This window comes from Phalacrocorax aristotelis, chromosome 3, assembly GCF_949628215.1.
Source record: "Phalacrocorax aristotelis chromosome 3, bGulAri2.1, whole genome shotgun sequence".
In the NCBI taxonomy this organism is placed as follows: domain Eukaryota; kingdom Metazoa; phylum Chordata; class Aves; order Suliformes; family Phalacrocoracidae; genus Phalacrocorax; species Phalacrocorax aristotelis.
In genome coordinates this window covers 92,515,674-92,529,343 of record NC_134278.1, presented here as the reverse complement: position 1 = coordinate 92,529,343, position 13,670 = coordinate 92,515,674, and the positions used below count along the sequence as shown (strand labels likewise).

The 13,670-nt window shown below is 43.8% G+C and overlaps 1 long non-coding RNA gene across 1 annotated transcript; it reads right to left on the bottom strand.

Annotated features, from left to right (window-relative positions):
- Window positions 1-1,772: 1,772 nt before the first annotated feature.
- Window positions 1,773-12,984, bottom strand: LOC142055799 (uncharacterized). The gene is made up of 3 exons (XR_012660056.1): window positions 12,842-12,984; window positions 4,635-4,734; window positions 1,773-1,994 (listed from the first exon to the last, which is right to left on the bottom strand). It is a non-coding gene; the product is annotated as an uncharacterized LOC142055799 (long non-coding RNA).
- Window positions 12,985-13,670: the final 686 nt, after the last annotated feature.

Here is a 13,670-nt window from a genome sequence, read left to right as displayed (position 1 = left end):
CACTGACAGTCCCGGCCTACCTGCCAGCACTTCCACAAAGGGCAGGAAACCCGTCCTGTCAATCTGAACTCTTTGCACCTACTCCAACAAATGTAACCAGCAGGGATTTTGTGGGTGGAGCACAATGTGCGCTGCTCCACCCAAATGTCCTCACCCTTGCATTCACAAGCTCTCTGGATTTGCACTTCACAAATGATAGGGAGAAATCTTACAGAAATCTTTCTTGAAAGATTTGTTTAGATAGATAACTGATTTATATTTTTTTTTTTTATTTGCATATAGTTTTAGTTACAGAAAGGTTGGGCAAGGGTGTTGAATACAAAAGCATCAAAGGCAATATTGTCTACTTCTTCCTACAAAAAATAAGGTCATGACCTGGAAAGGGACATGCCAAGCTGACAGTTTATTACAAAGAGAAAACAGTGATAAGACCAAAAGGTTAAGGTTAACTTCTTAGAGGTACATATTCACTGAGCACACAATGCAACCTTAAATACCTGAAAACAACCTAATCAGCCCAATCATATTTCAAATCTCTTAATGAAAACTTTACATGGTCAAGAAAAGAGTACAAATGATCAGGACTCCCATTCCTTAATGCTCCTGAATAAATCTTGTCCAGTCTTATTTCTGAAGTGAAATATACCTTTCTGTAACTTTGCACTCGGATTCCTTCAGCTTTTTTTTCAAATGCCGTATTGTAACTTCTTTCTGCTGCAGAGGAGTCAAATACCGCTCCGGATTTTCTGGCTTAGTGCTGCAATTGTGACCACAAGAAATAGATTTCCCTGATCGCCTGAAAAGAAAAAAACCGTCACACCATCACATAACATCACTCCTACAGTTCTTCAGTCCTGGCAAAAAGGAACACATCCCATAGACTGATATGGCGCTTGACTCATTTTGGGCTCCTCAGTGTCCACACAAGTGACTCCCTCTGGCAAACCAAAGTACTTGAGAAAATGGCTGATTTGTGGCTATAGTACAAAATTTACTATTTATCGTACTTGTTTTCAGTGCCATTACCTCAAATGAGACATTTAACTTTAAAACACCTAGCCATCTCCTCACCCAAAACGGTGCCCAAGAGCAGGCAGCTGGGCCATTGGCAAGGGCACCCAGCTGCAGACACAGCCAGGTAAGGAAGCGTACAGACTGAGTTCAGCTCCACATGTGAGTTAAGAAGCCGAGCACCCTGAAACCTACATTAATCCTGTCTAGCTTTAGGTGTGTATCTGACATGCTTGGCTGTTGAGTTGCCTGGGGTGGGAGGAAAGAGAGAGAAAGGGAGGGAGAGAAACAACCAATTTCTTCTCTGCAATACGTGTCGCACGCTCCCGCAGGTATTAGTTTTCTTCCCTGTAGAGGAAACTGCACGCAGAGGTACCTAAGGCCGGGCAGGGTGAATTTTCACCCGAGCATACAATATTTTCTATACAACCCCACCCAACTCTCTCCAAAGGAGAAAGGACCTTTCTGTGAAAGAACCAGGAAAGCCACGTGAGAACTGACAGCATAAAACCACGGAAAGGAGCCTGCCTTGGAGTGAAAACCAGCTACAAAGTGCTTTGACTAAAAGTAACCTTGAATTTTACAGTACTGAAACAGTAAAACTTCTACATGGGATAGAGCACACTGTTGATTGTCGAGCCACCAATATGAAGAGTCACACCCATGCTGAGGAGCAACACGACCCCTTTGGCAAGCCAGACAACCAGCTGATGCCCCATTTGAGTGCAGAGAAGGTAAGTCAGTGTGCTGAACACCAGGATGCTGAAATAAAGACTTGCCTCGTCACTTGGCTGCTGTCACTTCCTTTGTTTGAGCCTGAGTTGCTTCTGCTGGCTAAAGAAGCCCCATAATTCTGACGGGTGTTCGCAGGACTCGGCTGGTTTTTGCTCAGTGTTGACAAAGGGGCCTTTTCACGGGAAGCAGGTGGGCTGGGTCTGGACTTGTTGGATAAGGATCCATTATTCTGACCATGAAGGCCACAACTGGAGGAGAACCAACATGGTTAAAGCATACTGGATTATCTTTATCACACAACTCATTATGTGTCTTATTTCACGCACAAAGTTGTCTACACACTAAAACAGGTAGATAACTGTGAGTGGCCGGGAAGAAAGTCCTGAAGTCATCAGCCACTGCACACTCTTTCACTGACTGTGGGGCTCTCAGTCTGAATTATGTGATCTAGGGAAACGGTGGCCATTTTCACGTTTCTCTGTGGCTAGCACGGTTCCCACTGACTCCACCAGATCATCCACATTCCCTGAACCTCTGACTCCATTAAGTAATGAGAGGACTGCAGCCTGGGCTAGTGCCAAAAGAACCACGCTTCAGCCTTCCCTGGCCAGACCTGCAGAGAGATGCCTGCTCGTGGAGGTTTGCTCTAAGACTGCTTTCATGCTCCTTGGCAAGCAGCCTGAGGGATCACAGTGTGTGATGAAAACCGATTTGTTTGAGCCACTGTTCCTTTCTCTCTTTGGCATAGAGGGTGCTTCAGCTGCCACTGTCAACTATTCATAGAATCATAGAAGAGAACCATAGAATCATTAAGGTTGGAAAAGACCCCTAGGATCATCAAGTCCAACTGGCAACCCAACATCACCAAGTCTCCTAAACCATGCCCTGAGGTGCCACATCTACACATCTTTTAAGTACCTCCAGGAATGGCGACTCTACCACCTCCCTGGGCAGCCTGTTCCAATGCCTGACCATTCATTTGCTTAGATATAGTTCAAACCCTACTGTGAGCAGGCTGAAATAGTATTAAAATAGACAAAGAAAACCACACATTTTTTTCTTCCTTCCTTCCTTCCTTCCAGTTTCCCTCATACGTATCTACCTTTCTTTTCCCACTCTTTATTAAATAACCTGACTGTCGACTGTGGGCTTGAAACAACTGGTATCTGTGCTGCTGGCAACTGCCAAAGGACTGAGGTGCTCTGAGCACAGCTTCCCAAGGTGGGTTCCTCGCTTGCTCACTTGGTTTGTCTTCCTGCACTGCTACACTGCTACCTACATCCTCTCATGGAATTTGTTCTTCTAAACTGTAATGAACGGGCTGGTTTCAGAAAAGAAAAAGGCAAATCCAGCCAACCAAAGAGGCTTGAACATAAAAATTTAAATACCACAGCACTATGAAGCAAGAACTCTTCTCAAGATTCCCTAACTTGGTTTCGTCCCTCCTCTGAAAATGGAACAGTTTATAAGGAAGGTGGCTGCTGCAAACCTTCATCACACTGCTGTGGTTTGGGTGATTTTATAATTATTTTACAATGAAGTGCTGGACTGTGGTTTGTGACAACACTGAGATTTTTCAGAGGAAGTTGAGTCAAACAGTTAAAAGAGAACATATCGCAAAGGAGACCTCTCCTTCCACTTCGTACAGTACAGCATCAACTCTTGGGTGAGGCAGAATTCACATAGACTGTGCGTAACGCAGCAATGCAATTGAAGGAGCATTATTACAGAGGACTTCTGTCTAATTAAGTGGGTCAGGATGCTCTAATTTAAAGTTACATTTAAATGCACAGAAATACATGCAATGATACAGAATCTTACTGCAAGTAAGGTGATTTTAGGGCTTCATATTATACTTAGTATTTTTCACACACACACACACACACCCCCCGGCCAGTACCTTTACTGGTTAGATTTAATCTAGAGAGTGCTTAGGTAATGTTTATTTTTCTAACAGTCTCATGACACAGATAGGAAACTGCTCATTAAGCATCATTCTGCCGATCTCTGTGCACTGGGGCACACTCCTACCTCAGAGACATCTGTGTGACTTAAGCATAGAGGTATCCCACTGCCAGTCCCGGCCTGGCCTACCTGCCAGCACTTCCACAAAGGGCAGGAAACCCGTCCTGTCAATCTGAACTCTTTGCACCTACTCCAACAAATGTAACCAGCAGGGATTTTGTGGGTGGAGCACAATGTGCGCTGCTCCACCCAAATGTCCTCACCCTCGCATTCACAAGCTCTCTGGATTTGCACTTCACAAATGATAGGGAGAAATCTTACAGAAATCTTTCTTGAAAGATTTGTTTAGATAGATAACTGATTTATATTTTTTTTTTTTTATTTGCATATAGTTTTAGTTACAGAAAGGTTGGGCAAGGGTGTTGAATACAAAAGCATCAAAGGCAATATTGTCTACTTCTTCCTACAAAAAATAAGGTCATGACCTGGAAAGGGACATGCCAAGCTGACAGTTTATTACAAAGAGAAAACAGTGATAAGACCAAAAGGTTAAGGTTAACTTCTTAGAGGTACTGCTGTTAAGCAACATATACCCAGTTGTCTCCTCCTCCACTCCAGCTGAAGTCTTTTCTGTCTTACCTGAGGGTATCTCCCATACTTGTTATGAACAAACAACAAAAAAAATACCTGTCGGCTGATCTGGCCTACTGACATGTTTTGGTCTCAAAAAATATAGCTTTTTTTTCCCCTTTCTCATATTACAGTTCTCATCAGTGTAAGTGCTGCCCAAGAGCATAGTGTTAGCCAAATTGTTTCAAAACTCACACTAGTGGTATTTTATGTATTAGCTGCAAGGCCTTACATAGTAGTCTCTCTCTGCACTAGCAACTCTCTCACTCTTCAGGAAAAATTGCTTTGCTTACTTGTGAGAAAAAGACCTTTTGCTTCCAGCAGCCGACACATGGGCTTCAGGCACTGAGGTACAGCCTGTGTTGCTTGAAGAGCTAAAATTGGTTTTAACCCCTGGAAAAGAAAAGGGACGAGTAAAAACACAGTGGAAATCATAACTCAAAGGCTGTTTTAAAAATCACAATGAACAACAGGCATCATCCCTTTGCCCATCCTGTGTGAATTTTAGCAGTTGCATGAATTTTCCAACATCCCTGATGTCAAGCACGTGATTTGTTCTGGATTTGCAACATTTCTTCAGAAGTGGCACTTAAACAAGAGCAGAGAAAAACCATTTGGACACAAACCCCTGACACTAAAGAAGCCCTTTTAGGACACGGCTAGGAACATTTGTTGTGACAACCTGTTTGCTTTCTTACAGCCGTCAATACAAGAATCAGGCTGCTCACACGGCTCCTGCAGCAGCACACAACTGTCACTGCAGATTTCGCTTGCTTTAAACCATATGAAAAGACTACGCGCTGGGGGAAAAGCCGCTTCCGTTTTGGTTTCTGAGACGATGTACACATACATGCACATGTACATATAAATGTGTATAGGCTAATAGGGTATATGTGTCTGCGTATGTACACACATATGCAGGTTCTCGTGGCAAACAGAAGGACAGTAAAGCAGCTCTAATAGCCTTAAATCAATCCAATAATCACGCGCGGCTCTCAAGTGCTTCTGGGGTGTTAAGCCATCTACCTGATTTCTGACTTTCTATGGATCACAGCTTTTATTTCCCAAGCCCTGGCATGTACAGGGAAAACCGCTTTCATTTTGCTACAATCAGTAGTAGGTAGAGCTACTAAGAAAGTCTTATCACCTGGAAAAATACCCACCCTAAAGTTAGGATCTTTTTCAGTCTGTCACTCAAATGGCAGATGTCCAAAGCCATATCTGGGCCTTACACTGCAAAGCCACAATATTGTACAATGACTTTAAGCTGAGGGAATGGAAATAACTTTCCAACATCCTTTAAACAGCTGGTCGGGGGGAGCATCTCTCACCTGAGAATTTCTGGGCACCATCTCACGCACAGACACCCCCAGCCAGCAGCTGCAGACTTACCATGAACCCCATTTTTGCTATATTTTCCATGATGCATCTGCAGATACCATCATCCCCCACTGGGGTGGATAAACCTTCAGCTGCACAGTCTTTCTTAAATCCTTTGCAGAACTGATGGTGATGTGCACGGCTTGTACCCCAGTTGACTAGGTTTGTCGCTGTGACAATGTGATTGCGAAAGCTCACACATCTAAGTCCCAGAACAACCCACCTAAGCAGCATTAACCATGAAAGAGGCTGCCATTTCTCAAAAACCATTTCTTTTGTCTGAACTGGCTATAACACTTGTTTTGCCCTGATCTGAGACTCCCCTGACTAAGAGGATTGTCTTACCCAACATTTCCCACAAAGGATACCACATATTGAGTCATCAGCTTAAGCGGGATCTCAGTTGAAATTCATTCATACATATATTTCCATGCTGCGGCCACTCAGTGTCACAGTGCTGGCAGGCAAGACAACTTGGCACTATGCTCTGACGGAAACGCTCATGCCACGCGTAGTGGCATCCAACACTGAGAGGCCCGTCACTCTGGCCCCAGCCCACCTTGCAGCAGGCTACAAGCAGCAGCACACCCACTCCCTAGGAGCAGAGCTGTGCACCGCTCTGTGCAACGGGAAGAACAACACAGTGATGGCCAACAAAGTACTGCAACGTTTTCCAGGATTGCTTCTTGCCTGCAAGACACTGGAGTGAAATAGTGCAGTATCAAGTGCTGTCCCTGCACTTTATTGCTCAGTGGGCAACGGCACTGAGCTAAGAGAGTGCTGCAAACAGCATCATGCTTTCTGCACTGCCTTTTAGCCTCCTTGCTGCCCTGACAGCACCACTACAGTCACCTAGCTCTAGCTGACAAGGAGGGGAGAGGGGAGCCTGCAACCCCACGACTGCATGCTGTGCTGCCCATGATGAGGAGTGCAGGCAGTGCCAGCTGGCACAACCCAGGCAGAGGCAGAAAAGGCAGTGACGGTACCTCAGATGTGTGTACACATCTGCCCCATGGGTTGGAGGACCACTGCTTAGGGAGCTAACACCGTCCTGCCACAGCACTGCAATTGGCTGGGCAAGGTAGAACAGCTTAGGTATACTTGGTCTGCCAGGACAGTATGCAACCGCATCACATACGTACGTATGTATATGGAGCCAGTATATACATTTCTTACACAGATCCACACAATAACCATACACCACAAGCAATCTAGAAAAGAAAACCAGACTGCTCACATGCACGAACAAATGTAAGAAAAAGAAGCTGCTCAGAAGTGATGAAGTCTTGCTTCAGCATTTCCGGCTTTTCTTCAGATAACACCCTTTAAAAAATGACCCATGTTGAGGGCAAAGGCTGCCAGCAGGGAATGTACTCAATTCACAGTGTCAAGCTCAGCTGACAGCGTGTTTTTGTTCCAGTCCCTGGCCTTTGACTTACTATGCGATTTACTATTACTATACATGAGACTCTTGCCTTGCACTTTGCTATAAATTTCACATCCAACAGTAACTGCGTAAATGCAGATATAATCCTGGGAGCAAGGACCAGGACTCTCCTCCACGTAGACTGCTCTATTCTTTGTGTGACAGAGAAGTTGCTCCCATGTGCTCTGCCTCTGCCCACGTCTGACAGATACCCTCTACTACCACGAGGTCTAAAGCCAGTGGAGGAAGCTGATGATGCTCTGTAGGTTGCAGTGGTTGAGAACTCTTGTGAGAGGTGTGGATTTGAACTCCTTTGGTCTAAGGAGGGCACTGAACTCAGATCTTTTCCCCGAGCTCTACTTGCTCAGCTGCCACACAAAACAGGGTGGGTGGTAGCACCAGTGCTGGCCATAGTTCAAAGCAATGAAACGTGCTGGTTGCTGGCACTCACAGAGGTGGTCTGGCTCTGGTACAGAGGTTCAGAGTGAATGTGAGGCACGTGCATGGGCGCAAGCAGGGTACAAGTAGGTGGCCAAATCTGGGAGACGGGCACGCCTCTCTGGCCTCTCCTGTGGACTGGGAGAGGTGCGTTCCTGCCTGGCATGCTCTCTGCTGTGAATCTTGGATTGTAGTACCTAACCACCCCCTCTTATTTTATATGCAGTTTAGTCATCAAGCTCAGACTTGCAAGTTGTGCTCCCAGAATGACAGTGAGAACCTGAGCACAGCAATGCCTGGCATCAGCATCCCCTCCCCTATCCCACTGCGCTGGCCAAAGAAGCTATCGCTTGTCACTCTTGGGTGGACATCTACCTGACTGCTTGCCTGTGCTCTCTCATCAGACAGATCTGTTAATCATGTTGCAGCTGATTGCACAGCGCAGTAACAGCTGACAAATTGGCAGCTGGCAAACATGCAGTCAGAGAAGACGTGGAGCAAAACTTTCAGTGTGGGTGACCATCAACTGTTCAAACCTGCTGGGTGAGGGGACTTCCAGCTCAATACCAGGCAGAAGACTTTGGGGAAGAACTTCAACGCAGATCCTGCTTCCCTGCATTTAGATCTAAACTTGATTTTACTTGATCCCCTCAATTCATACTGCTGGTTGTGTGACCTAAACTAATTATGTATCTTGATTTTTGCTCATCTAGTTCACCTACTTTTCTTACTTTGGAAGAAAGTTTGTTATCAAATAATCAAAATTTATCTCATTAAGCAGTTTTCCAATCTCATCTAAATACTATAACTTTGGTAGTAATCTGAACTGCATTCATGCAAAGTATAAGCACTGCAGATCTCAAAATAAATATGGAATGTGGCTTGTGCGTGCTGTGAAACCACAGTCAGTCAAGCTCATCTCTAGAAACAGTCACTACAAACTAATTACTGAGATTGGCTGAGAGCCATCATGTAGACTCTGCATATCACTGTATCCTGAGCCAGCATTTTTCTTCATTGTTTTTAATTCATGGATTTGCACAGCAGCCACGAGCAGATGTTGGAACAGACAAAGAGCATTACAAGGTGGGGTTTTTTTTCCTGCTTTATATACCTTACAGAGATTCTTCGTACGGAAATTAGCCTGACCTCATTATTTTTTGTGATTCTATATGCAGTTTGAGCTCTTCTAACACCACTTTAGAACAGCTCCCAGCAATTTTCCCTTCTCATCCCGAAATGACCTTTGTTGGGGGAACACATGTTCACGGAGAAGAGAACAGTCTGGACAACTTATGTTTCTGTTCAAACCAAAAGGCTCTTTCGATCAGAGATGGAAGGATGCTACTTTGCTACTCCAACCTCATTAGAAACATTGAGACTGGAGGTTCAAGAAATACCAATAGATGTATAACATGATACTCAACTTGTATATGACAGTTTTGGAAAAACCTCCGTGATGTGTAAATCCACTTACGGACAAGTCTTTAACAAGGAAGCATGTGGTGTCACCTCAGGAGTTTTCTCATATGCCTGGCAGTACTACCTGGTCTGCTTGAATAGAAATGAATAGGCTGGTCAGAAGTACTTTTAGAAGCTGGAAAACATCATCTTTGGCAGGGATGACTTAACAGGACACAGAAAGGGAGTGAACTCCGTCATAGACTAGGTCAACATCCCAGCCGTCCCGTTATGTTGGTGGCAGAAGTTTAACAAAGGGCTTTCAGAGGCCTCTTCAACACATCTCCTAAATCTGGGTCCAATGCACAAGGAGGAGATAGGCTGGCTGGTGCACAGCAACAAACCCCGCAGGCATGCATTCACAGCAGCAAATGCTGCAGGTATGTGTCCACAGCATATATGCAAACGCATGAAATCACATGCTAAACCTGATTCAGCTGAAAGCTTTTGCACAATCACCCTTAATATAAGGCACATGGTTTTCATTCTAATGTGCATAAAACATTTTAAATCAGTTTTACATGTTTTCAACAGGGAAGAGAAAACCACCAGAATGAGAAACATATCTGAGAGGTAACTAACTAAGCAGCCCTGCAATCCCAGGATCAAAAGCAAAATTTGTCATAAAGCTAGTCAAATATTTACTGTAACGCATACCTTGAAATTATTACAAAAAACTATTTAATAGAGATCAAGTGCCATCTACTGAAACGAACAGTAAAACCCTACCCAGTATATTGATAGGTTGCCTAAACTGTATTTCTATAGTTATAAAGAAAGACAAGGTGGGTCTCAAAGCAATGAATGTCAAGTTACGACTGCTGTCATTTGCTTGTTTTTCCCCCCAGTAGCACTCTTAGCATTAAGGAACACTAAGGACAGACATGAAGCCTGTGCTTTTTCAGCCTATTAATCCTTGAGGGTTTGCGGTCACACCGTATTCTGCCAACTTGAGCAAAGACTCACAGCGTGCCAGGTGCCCAGACTTCGAAAGCCAACAACTTCCTATTACTTAGAGAATTTCAGAAGGGAGGAACAGACGACCTGTAATGAAATGCCTCAACATGGAAGCAAGACAAGGCTTGTAATCCAAATAAAATACAAAACAAACTCTGCAGAATTTTCATTTCCTTTAAACACAACTTACATAACAGTACACCTAAGATACAGTATTATATGGTACATCTACTGTTTTGTTACAACACATTAAAAGTAATATATTTCAAGCTCCTTGGGGAAGCGATGTCCACCTTGCAGCGGCTGGAGCAGGATTTATGAAAGGATGCCAGGGCCCCAGCTCCACGGGGGGAATTTTGGAAGTAGCACTCTTCCTATCTGCCACCTCACTTGAGAAGTCCCGCTCTCAATCAGCAGAGTGTCTCAGCTATGTGAAACTCTTGTTTCTGGGCATGCCTAGAAGCAGGTCAGCTTTAAAAGAGCTCGGTGCCTGGCTCCTCTCCAAAGACCAGGGTGGGTGTTTCACACTACACAAAAGACATCAGGGTCCACACAAAAGCAGCCCAAGGAAAGCTCTCTTCTGCTCTCTGCTTTACTGGAGAAAGGATCCACCTGGGATTTGCAGGGCCAGATTTTAGCTTTGAACTGGGAGGAGGCTGCACATCATCTCCCCATCACACCACCTGGGACACGCACTGCGTCCAGCTGTAAGAACCAGGGGAGGAGATGGGGTTCCTGTCCTCTCAGCTTATCAGGGCCTTCTCCAGCTCCTCCACAGATTCACCCAGTTTAGGGTGCCTGCACGTCTTTGTCACCCGTTGCTACATACATAGTGGAATCCAAACAGGCCTGAATTTCCCACAGCTCCCCTGCCTCCATCAGGAGACCCTGCCTAACCCCTGCACCCAACACACCTGAGAAAAGTAAGTTCTACAATCTAGAGTTTTGGGCAAAGTTGGGCAACCTCTGTCCAGTTGCTCTATCAGATGCTGGGTTTTATTTTCTTTTCATAATTGTGGTTTATTTATTGGAACAGGGACTGGGCATGCATTTCCCCCTTCTTCCAGGCTCTTCCTAATCTCGGAATCATAACGACAGGTGAGGACCAAAAGAGATTGAAGGCATCTAAAACACAGCTTCCCCAGGATTTATATAGCTAGGTACGTAAAAGCAAGCAAATGTTCAAAATGCCACCGCTATCTGCAAAGACCTGCTTAGTTGTTTATGGCTGAGTTTCCACTGTTGAGCCCATTAACCACCAACTTCCCCAATGTCCATATACCACAGTGAAACCAAATCAGTCAGATTTGCATGGCTAAGATAAAGACATTCCCTTAGCTTTCTATGCCTGCATACAAATACAGATATATAAACAGAAGGAATATAGAGACATATCCACTCAACACTGCTCAAAAAGGATTAAAAGATGTCACTCTAAAGCACAAAAAAAAAAAATTTCTGAGTGATTTGGTCACCAAAACACAAAGTTCAGAGCGCACTGAAACTATTTCTGATTTTAATTCAAACATGGCCAGATAGTGGAAAAACAGAATTTTCTACTTTCTGTCTGAAATGATGCTTTAATTTTGATAACTGTCAAATTCCTTTCTTCTTTTAAAAAAGGGGTACAAATATTTTGATATTTTTATTGCTTTAATTTAACTAATTCCTAATTAAAACTAAATCCTTTCCGTTTTTTAATTTTTAAAAAAATTTACATTTAAAAATTAAAATTAAATAAATTAATTTAATTAAATAAATTTAAAATATAAAATTTAAAATTTAAAAATAAATTTTAAAATTATTGAATTAAATTAAGTACATTAATTAAAGCCTTAAAATATCTCTAAGCATTCTAAATATTTTAGATTGAAGATGATTGTCTTTGTTCAGCCTGAGAGAAAGGCTTTCTTTAATGTTTTGATTTGGTCAACAACAATGATGACAGGATTACAGGGCACTGTTTATGAAGGAAGATTAAGGGAATACAATTTGTGTATTCTAATCAGTCTGGCAACACTCTATCATGGGGAGGAGGAATACAGCTGGAAAACTGTAAAGAAAACCATTGAACAGCAACACAGGATTCTGGCTATGATGCATGTTATGTCATGAAAAATTACTTTAAATAAAAACGGATGTTTGGTGGAAGTGCTCATAGTAGAATGTAGCTGGAGTATGTTCAGAATATTTTAACCAGGGCATCAGAAAACTATTTTCAACATTGGCATAAATAATACGGATTGTAAATTACAAGCAGAGCACCAAGAAAAAAAAAAATCTCCTAAGAGAAGATTTATAATGGCCTTTCCATAGGCACAGTATTTCCTTCCGTACAGGTGAAGCGGGCTGAAAACCACGGAAAACAGCCAGAAAGAGCAGAACATTTGCTGCAGTAGATACACAAATTGCAAAGCCTGCTCCAGCTTGACCTCACACATATTTTAAAAAAAATACTTAAGAGCGTGCAGTGTGTATAGCATCGGTTTCTCTTATTTGACTCATATTCCATAACGAATGAGCAGAAGAGAGAAAAAAAGCTTCTTAAATATAAAAAAGACTTTTTTTTTTTTTTACTAAAGATCACAACTCTTGCCATCTTCCATACCTGCCTCAACTCTGACCTCTAAACCTCAGTGCCCTTCTTACGCCAGGAGCTCAGCCGTCTTTTCCAGATGGAGGAGGAGCATGTCCCCACAGTCCCCAGGAGACCTGCATCTCTATCAAAAGGCATTTGGCACTAAAAGGTGAATTGGCTGGCACAGGTCTCACCTTGTCCAACAGCCCAGCGGCTGAGGCGCTCCCTGCAATAGTCCCATATCTGCATCCCCTACTTACTCAGATTTGCAGTTGGAGCCGTGGCTTTCTCACGGACCACGCGCGAGGCTGAGCTTGAGGTTGCAGGCGTCCTGAGGCGAGAATCTCCCTTTAACAGTTGGCGTCCCACTTTCAGGAGATCTGGAGTGGTATCAGGACAATTAATGGGCCAGAGAGAGAGAGAGAGAGAGAGAAGAGTTATGGTGTGCCTGCTGGGTACTTGGCTTCAAACCCCCAGTACAAGAGTAACTAGATTATACAAAGTGGAAGAGCTTCCCTGGGAGCAGACTCCCTGCATCCCCTCAGCCTGCTCAGCGGCCTGCTACTAGGGCACTCGTCTCCTTTGTGCTCAAGTCCAGCCTCCAAAAGAGGCAAACAGACCTAAGTAGAAGTTTCTTTTCCCTTTACTGAACTAAGTAACAGGCATCTCCTTTTAATGTTCTTTTCCTTTGTGAGGAAGGACATAAGCACCTAAGTGCGCAAGATTTGTGCCCGAGACCCTGAATTGTAGGTGGCCTGTGCCACCAGCCCAGAGCTGAGCAGATCATTGCTTAGGACAGATGGGATTCAGGCTTTCGCCTTTTACTTGCCCATTCCTCCTTTGTAACTTGCTGACTTCTTTTCGGGATCCTCTATTATCTCTGTGATGTCTGGGTGCCTGCTGCAGCCCGGTATCCTTCTGAACAAAAGGAGATATATGTCTTGAGGGGCCTCAGCCCAACCACGTCCCTACTAAGCAACATCAACAATAATTTTTTGGAAAGGGTGGATCATACAATCTGTGACATTTTTCTAGAACACTTTAATTTAACAGGAACTTGCAGATTTGGGTTCAAAAATACAAAAACAC